The sequence below is a fragment of the Eumetopias jubatus genome, unplaced genomic scaffold, assembly GCF_037043125.1.
Source record: "Eumetopias jubatus isolate StellerSeaLion01/CBP00866 unplaced genomic scaffold, mEumJub1_p1.0 scaffold_6, whole genome shotgun sequence".
Classification (NCBI taxonomy): domain Eukaryota; kingdom Metazoa; phylum Chordata; class Mammalia; order Carnivora; family Otariidae; genus Eumetopias; species Eumetopias jubatus.
The window spans coordinates 53,018,230-53,027,472 of record NW_028274812.1 but is presented as its reverse complement, the minus strand read 5'-3'; positions in this window follow the sequence as shown (position 1 = coordinate 53,027,472).

Sequence of the window (9,243 nt, the reverse complement as noted above, 5' to 3'; positions counted from 1 at the left end):
AAACATGAGTAGGATAAACACCAACAGCATAATAGTGGTTACATTTGGGAACGTATGGGATTAGTGAAAGGTACCAAGAAGATGCTAAAATGGCTTATTTCATAAGACAAAAAAGAACCGGAAACAAATATGAGATCAGTGACAAGATTTGGTAAAGCTGAGCAAAGGGTCTAAGGCTATTCCTCCCCGTCTTGGTCAAGTTCTGCTTCAAGAATGCTAAATAACCCCCAAAGCTTACACCAGCGAACTTGAACTTCCTGCTCTGGACACTGCAGGTCCCTGGAGGCTCAGCTGGGCCTGGCTCCAGGCTGGAGTTGGGGTTCAAGCGTGTTCGGTGTTTCTTCACTCTAGACTAGCGGCTTCCCGAAAGCTCCTTCTTTGCGTGGCAGAGCGCAGAAGTGCGAGGGTCTGAGCCAAACCACACAAACACTTTTGAAGCTGCTGCTCGTGTCACATTTGGTCACTTTCCACTGGCCAAAGCCAGACAAGCCTGGCCAAACCCAACCTCCCCCGGGGCAGGGAAGCGTACTCCTCTCATGGAGGAGAGGGACAGAAGGGTATTGCCAACCTATAATAAAATTTATCACAATCATAGAATCTATTTTATTTATTTTTTTAAAGGTTTTTACTTATTTGACAGAGAGAGACACAGTGAGAGAGGGAACACAAGCAGGGGAAGTGGGAGAGGGAGAAGCAGGCTTCCCGCTGAGCAGGGAGCCCGATGCGGGGCTCGATCCCAGGACCCTGGGATCATGACCTGAGCCAAAGGCAGATGCTTAACAACTGAGCCACCCAGGCGCCCCCACAGAATCTATTTTAATCCATTGAAAATAGTCTCAGTAAAGTTAAGAGGGAGTAAGTTTCCTGTGACCTGTCCTAGAAGATATTCCCACTGGAACTGCCTGTTTGGGGCATCTCTGCCATGATAAGCATGAATCAAGGCTGGCTTTCAAAGTTTGAAAAAGCCCAGGATTAAAAACTCCGCAGCACTTTCTTCTGGGATTTGGGGATCTCTGCTGGCTGCAGCTTGGGTGCTCTAAGAACCTTTGTGCTTGCATGGATTTTAAGGCAGATACCCTCTATGGCTGGTGTTGGGGGGCTGGGGGTTGTGCCATAGTAGTCTTTGGATATACAAATTCAAGTTATACCATTCCCACATATGCAATTTGAATAAACAAACAAGAGAAGGTGGGCCTAGCCAAGTGATTACTGCAGCCAAAAACCAGTCTTCGGTGCTCTTTTGACAAATGGTTTTTCTAAATCTGGGAGCATTGCTTTTCAAAAGTATTATTTACATACTGTGACAATTAGGTGAGGGGTCTTACCTTTGCGTTTGAATCACTTTTAGTTGTTCTTTGATGTTAAAGAAAAGAAAGAACAGGAGGTGATTTCAGGAGCTGAATTTAGGCTCCCAAATTATTTCACTTGTAGTTTAGGGGTTTTAGTCCAATTTAGGAGCCCAGGAACTGAACCCCTTGACCAGAGACGTGCACTGTGGTTGCTGTCCATGATCCTTAGAAAAATGGAAACCTTCTACGTTTCTGCAAATTATTTTTGTGTGTATGGCTTTCTCTTCTGTGGGTACATGTGGCTCTACTTCATTCTTCTTAACATCTGCCTAGTATTCCATTTTATGGATTAACTGTAGTTGACCCAACTAATTCCTCACTGATAGACTTCAAGTTACTTGCTGTTGTTCACTGTAACAAACTGCAAAAAACCATCTTTCCATGTACATTCCCATGGACTTGGGGTCTTTCTGTAGGAAAAAATTCTTAGAAGTGGCATTTCTGGGTCAAAGGTTATATGCATTTTTAATTTTGATACATACAACCAAACGGCTCTCCAAAAGGGTTGGATCAGTTTGCGCTCGTGCCAAGAGGGGATGAGAGGGCCCATTTCATTGCTCAGAATTTAAAAGTGCTTAATCAGACACGGGCTTGATGAACACTTCAGATGCTGTTAAAAAAATACAGAGGATGCCTGTTTCTGTCAGGGACACGCCTCTGCTGTGCTGCTTCCCGGGCTGGCCGGGTCGGTGTCAGCCTGCCCATCCTAGAGCCCGCTGCCCCCGATTTTTCCATCCAGGCCTCTCCTGTGAACGTTTGAGTGCATCCATGTCACGAGGAAGGTTGAGAGAAAGTAGATAAATGATAATGTATTTTTTTTTTGGATAACTGATAATGTAGGAGCAGCTTGGCAGCCACTTTCTGCAGCTAAGATGCTGCTCTAAGAATCTTGAGCCGCTCATTCTACAATAACATTTTTATAATCACTTAGGAAAAATTGAAGAACAATAACTCTCTTTGATTAACTCCAGTGCCTTTACCACAAATGATGCATGATTTATTTTATTTAGTCTGTATTTTTAAATCATCTTTTTAGGTTTGTGAAGCCTATTTTGGGACATGAAGTGGCTGTTTGCTCCGAATACAGCTGACCAGTACAGAGCCCATCCGGGAAGGCCATCAGAGCTCTTGCCACTGCTGAGCTGGCCTCCCTGGCCACGTGCAGAGGGCAGTCTCCCTAATATGGTAACCAGGATGTTGCCACATCAACTGCACAGCTTCCTGACCTACCCCAGGATTGCAATGCTCTGCTGGGAAACTGTGAGTAGGGTCAATACTTTGAGGAGGCCGAAGTCCTAGGTTTGATTCTCAGGAGAGCCGGGTGGCCTTATTCTCATTCTTGTCTTCAGGCGGGGCCAGGAGACCAGCAGAAGCAACTCCCCTTGGTGGCAAGAGCCAATCAGGTTAAGTGGATTCCCCAATGCGCTCAATCCTAACTACTTGCCCCAGATCCTTTCATTTAGACGAGTCATTCTCCATGTTGGCTGCTCAGAGGATCATGTCGGGGGCTGTCACAGCTGCCAGCCTCCGAGCCATATCCCAAGCACGGTGACAGCAGAATCTCTGGGGCATCCGCCTGGGGGCAGAGCTAAGGAGGAGAAGCACTGATGCCTGCCCTCAGTCAGGAGCCCCGGGACAGGGGTTCGTGTCCAGGCTCAGGATCGTCTGTGCCCCGAATCTCTGATGCCAGGTTACTCTCCCACTACTCTCTGATGACCTTTAAAAAAGTTAATTCTTCCCCCTCTTTCTTGCTCCAGCCTGTCATTGAACTCGCCCAGCTGACTGTGGTGCTTGTGATTGAGAACCTCTTCTGACCGCTTCCCTTTCCCCAGAAATTAACGTGATCATTAAAGCTTATAATTTCACTCACCAGTGCTATCAATCAAGGGGCTGCGAAACAGAGTTAAGAGTCCTTTTGTAATTGGCAGCAGCCTGTGATTCAGAGAAGAGCGTCCAGGGGCTGTGGGGAGGCTGAAGCAGGGGAGGGCCTGGTGTGCAGGGAGGGGCTGTGCCCCCTTGAACTGACTCCCCAGGCTCTTTGCGGCCTGCTCCCCCAGGGCCTAGCGAGCGCCCAGCTTCATCAGCCCTACGTGTCAAAAGGACGAAGCTAGTTCTTGCCAACACTTCAGGGTACCCCTTGCCCACCCCACACTCTCTGCAAGGGGAGGGAAGGTCTCTTCAGGACTCGGGAATAGGAAAGAGCAATGGATTCTTTAGACACTGAGCAACTCAGAGTCGTATCGGGCGAGGGCAGTGGGTCCAGATTATCTGTAGTTCAGAAGCGGGGTTTGCGGCTGTCAGGCCAAAGGAGGAGCACTCCTCCCCAATCCCTTTGTTCAGAGATCCTTTGGAACCCCATAAACAGCAGCTAAGCCTGGAGCAGTGCACACCCTGTGCCCCCTTCCCCAGCCCGGAGTACCTCCAGGCTTCCTCCTGCATGCGGGGGGCTTGTGATCAGAGTGGTCCCGGGGACAGTAGCCGCATCCTCGCTCCAGGGAGGGTTGGCTTGGCTGATTCCGTTTCGAGCACACACAGTGCCTGGTGCATTATCTCACACATACACGGGAGGTGGACTGTGGACCAGAGTGACAGGGTAGTTATTTTTATTTTAAATAAAACATGATGACAACATTAAAAGTGACTTTGTTTTTTTTTTTAAAGATTTTATTTATTGACAGAGAGAGACATAGTGAGAGAGGAAACACACGCAGGGGGAATGGGAGAGGGAGAAGCAGGCTTCCTGCGGAGCAGGGAGCCCGATGCAGGGCTCGATCCCAGGACCCTGGGATCATGACCTGAGCCGAAGGCAGACGCTTAACGACTAAGCCACCCAGGTGCCCCAAAAGTGACTTTCTTTTATTAGATAATAACATAGGAACATCTGGAGAGGAAAAGTCATCTGTAATTGCACTTCCCTCCCACAACTATTTCCATGTTTGCCTATTTTTTCTGGTTCCTCCCCATGTACCTGTACATTTGAATAATTTTGAAAATGATTTAATATGTTGTTTGCATACCTTTCTGAGCATTTCACCCTTGTCTTTGTCTGGCTGAGATATCCATTTGGCCGAGAGAAATACTGGGATTTGCTATAAAACGAATGAAAGGAGGGGGGGGAGGGGGAGGGTTCTGCTTCTTACCTGAAAAATTAGTTTAAACGACAACACAATAACATTACAAACCAGGCTTATTATTTTGAGTTTCCCAGGTCTTTCATTCTCTCCTTTTTCTTCTTCTTCTTCTTCTTCTTCTTCTTCTTCTTCTTCTTCTTCTTCTTCTTCTTCTTCTCCTTTTTCTTCTTCTTCTTCTTCTTCTTCTTCTTCTTCTTCTTCTTCTTTTTTGAGAGTAAGAGAGAGCACACGTGAGCAGGGTGGGGAGGGGCGGAGGGAGAGAGAGAATCCCAAGCAGGCTCCACACCCGGCAGAGCCGGACATGGGGCTCAATCTCACGACGCTGAGACCATGACCCGAGCTGAAATTAAGTCAGATATTTAGGGGCGCCTGGGTGGCTCAGTGGGTAAGCGTCTGCCTTGGGCTCAGGTCATGATCCCGGGGTCCTGGGATCCAGCCCCGCATCGGGCTCCCTGCTCCGCGGGAAGCCTGCTTCTCCCTCTCCCACTCCCCCTGCTTGTGTTCCCTCTCTCGCTGTGTCTCTCTCTGTCATATAAATAAATAAATAAAATCTTAAAAAAAAAAAAAGAGTCAGACACTTAACCAACTGAGCCACCCAGGGGCCCCATTCTTTCCCTTTGCAAAGGCAGAAGCTAGAGAACCAAGTTTACCGAGTTCTGTAGTAGAGAGAAAATTCTGCTTTGGCTCATGACAGTGAAGCCATGGGGCTTGCTGCTTGATGGCTGAAGTAAAGGAGGAAGTAACAGAAAAGCTCCTTCCTTCCTACTTCTTGAGTCTGAGAGGAGAAGGAAACCAGAGAGTGAAGCAGAGTGAACCAGGCCCACGTCTGTGTCCTAACTTCCAGACCTTTAACTTGGTGATGGGGAGAGACATGGAGAAGTTAGGATAACTTCGGGGAAGAAGGAGCTTTCTGCTTCCACACCTGGACTCTGGTAGGGCCACGGTAGTCTGAGGCTGCTTCCACAATAGTCTTGGGGTGGAAGCAGGGTCCACCTGCAACCTGGTCCCAGCATGTGGAAACAAAAGTGAGGTCCTAAGGTTTCAGTGTCTCTCAGTCTTCCTGTTACGTGGAAGCTGACCCAAGAACTAGGGGCTGGCTGTGGCAGGGCAAGGTGACAGACCAGTCCGCGGAGGGTCCGCGTGGATCCCTGGGTCCAGGACTGTCTGGAGAACTTGGCAGAGGTCCAGGAGTCAGCAGCCACCAAGACGTGAAGGGGGGCCCTGTCCTCCAGGAGCCTCCACAGGCTCTGACAAACCCAGAGCCCAGACCACGATGTAGAGCTACTGCAATGCTTGGTGCAAATACCTACGGGTGGGCCACCCCTCAGCGGAGACCTTTCCAGAGACCAGTGGGGCAAGGGCACTGTTCCTTAGGACCCCAGTTCTTCTGGCACATTTCTGCTGCACTAGCCCCCATTACATGGGGGCACCTTCTTGGGGAGAAAAGCAGGAAGAAGGGGTCACTCTCTGGGAGACTGCAAAATACCCAAAGGGCTATTTAAACCACCCCCTGCTCGGGACGCCTGGGTGGCTCAGTTGGTTAAGCGTCTGCCTTCGGCTTAGGTCATGATCCTGGGGTCCTGGAATCGAGTCCTGCATCGGGCTCCTTGCTCTGCGGGAAGCCTGCTTCTCCCTCTGCCTGTGCTTTCTCTCTCCCTCTCTCTCTGACGAATAAATAAATAAAATATTTAAAAAGTAAATAAATAAATCACCCCCTGCAAGGTAAGATGCAAAGTGGATTTTTATCTCGAGGCAGCAGGTGTGAGTTTGTGAAGACCAGGTGAATTGTAGATAAACTAAAGAAATTGCGTATCTCTGCAATTTGCATTGTAGTGGGAGTTTCATTTGGGCCTCACCTCTAAGGAGCTGGGTGAGTCAATTGAACGGTGCAGTGGGTGAAAATAGATCTCCAAACTCCTGTCCGACTCTGGCATTCCGGCACCATCATCCAAAATAAGGATTTTGATTGGCAGAAGGGACTGAGACGCCATAACCCCACAGGTATGATAGTTATCATTCGGTCATTCATTTCTTCACCCAGTGAGGCTGAGTGAAGGTCTCCTGTACAGCAGGCCCGAGCTCCGGGGCCAGGACACAGAGAGGAGCGGTAAAGCCCTCACTCGTGGTCTAGGAAGGGGACGAGGGCCACCATACGTGGAGCCCTGGCCACCTTGCTAAGGCGCCACAAAAGCGGAAGACCCTCTTCCCTGGGATGTGCAGTGAGTCTTCACTGAGCTGAAGGATGAGCAAGGGTGACCCAGGGGCCAACCAGCCAGGAACGGCAGCTTAGCTGGAACAGCATGTGCAGATGCCTGTTCGGCTGGCATTTTTAGGTCACAGCTTCAGAGGCTGGAGGATGTGTGGGTAGGGGCTGAAGGTAGGAGATACGTTTGAAACAAGACTGGAATCAGGTTCTGAAGGGTATATACTCCTTGCTTTAGGCATCACTTTCTACCTTGAGTTGTTAGGTCCATACACACCCTCAGTCCCCGACTAGACGGGGACGCCCAGTTCCGTGTGCCGTACTTAGAAAGTAGCCGGTATTTCCTGAATAAAGACTTCAGTGTGTTACTGTGGAGTGTATGGGGTCCGTTACACTGAGGACATAGGTTCTACTGATCCATTTGACAAGAGTCAAGACGAAAATAATGAGGGGCTGAGGGACTTTCTCTAACAGCAATCAGTAAACTTCTGTGGTCACCTTGAATCCCTTTCAGAATTATTTCCACCAAGCCCTTCAGCCTAACCCAACATTTGACGTCTGTTCATGGATCTCTTTATACTGCACTGGCCCAAAGTCCTTCACCTTATTTCTTCTTCTTCTTCTTTTTTTTAAGATTTATTTGAGAGAGAGAGAGAGCAGGGGGAGAGGCAGAGGGAGGGAGAGACTCACCAGCAGGCTCCCAGCTGAGCATAGAGCCCGATGTGGGGCTCAGTCCCACCATCCCGAAATCACAACCTGAGCCAAAATCAAGAGTTGGAGACTCAGCCAGCTGAGCCACCCAGGGGCCCCTCACCTTATTTCTTTTTTAAAAATTCATCTGACCTGCAAGTGAAACTCAGACACTGCTGAAGAAAGAAAATGGTAGTGGTCCAGCCCACTCTATAACGCTGCCTCTGTGATAGTTGAGAAACGTAAGCCGTCAGTACCAGACGGGATGAGGTCAGTGGGCTCTGTTGCCCAAATAGCTGGCCGAGGCCTGGAAATAGCACCTTTCTTCCAGAAAACAAGCCAGCAGAGGACTTAAGAGTGCCAACTTCAACTCCTAGCTGAGTGAATACACTGACAAGCAGGGCACCTTCCCCAAAGGAAAAGGTGCTACAGTGAACTAGGCATTTTTACAAAATGCTCTTTTTAAAAAAAATTTCTATTACTCTTTTTTTTTTTTAAAGATTTTATTTACTTACTTGATGGAGAGTGAGAGAGCACAAGCAGGGGGAGTGGCAGGCAGAGAGAGAAACAGGCTCCCCGCTGAGCAGGGAGCCTGATGTGGGACTTGATCCCAGGACCCTGGGACCATGACCTGAGCTGGAGGCAGACGCTTAACCACTGAGCCACCTGGGCACCCCTACAAAATGCTCTTAACAGTAAGTTAGTACACAACTTAGCAACTTATATCGCAGGCCAAAGATATTCACTCATGTCTTTAGATATACTTCTGGAAGTCTGGCTCAAAAAAAACCCCTGAAACATAGCAAGAGCTTTATGCATGGAGATGCTCACCATACTGTTATTTATAGTAATGAAAATAATAAAAATGTCCAATAATAGAAGGTAGCACAAATGCATCTTGTATCCCCTCCACATTTATTGTTGAATCTGCAAAATTATGTGAAGGTATTAGTATATGAAATTTGCAAAGAAAAGATGGTGGGATTATGGGTTAAGTTTTTTAATTACTTTCTGAACAATCAGGTGGTTTTATTATTTTTAATAGATTGACATTTCTTATATTTATGTCTGTATTAGTTTTTGCATTATTTAGATTTATTTTTTTGGTTAACAAATTTATTCAAAATTTCCAAAGCCAGAGGGGTGCCTGGGTGGCTCAGTTGGTTAAGCCTCCGACTCTTGATTTCGGCCCAGGTCATGATGTCAGGGTTGTGAGATCAAGCCCTGCAGGGGCTCCTCGCTCATCTAGGAGTCTGCTTGAGATTCTCTCTCCCTCTGCCTCTCCCCCTGCTCTCGCACCCTCTCCCTCTCTCTTTCTAAAATGGATGAATAAATCTTTAAAAAAAAAAAAAATTTCCGAAGCCAGAGCACTGCCTGCCTTAGTCTTGTCTGTGGTGGATGCCGGGTGCTGGAGGGTCTGTGGAGGTACATGCAGTCTGGGAGGTAATAAGGAGGTGACTGCCTTCTTGGGACTTCTTAGGCAAGTTCAGGGAAACTCTTCCCATCCACGGCGTCTCGTTGATGCCGACAGGAAACACAAGGGCATGGAAGCTGAACAGGGGGCATCTCAGACAAGTGTGAGTGGTGAGAAAAGCGAGAGCGAGAAACCGACAGCGTTTAGAGATGGGCTTATCCAGTCCCCTTGCTTCACACAGAGGCACAGGCAGGTGAGTGACATGTCCAAGGTCCCGCAGCTGGCTGACCCCAGAGCTCAGGCTCTCCCCAGCTTCTACAACTGAATTTTGCAGTCCATGTAAAAGACCAAGTCCCTGCTTAGTATGGAATTCGTCTACTCAGTGCCTCTATTAGCAGCCTACTTTGCTTCTCAGCCCCTCGCACAGGGGAGTGGAGGCATCCCTGGGGCTTTCAC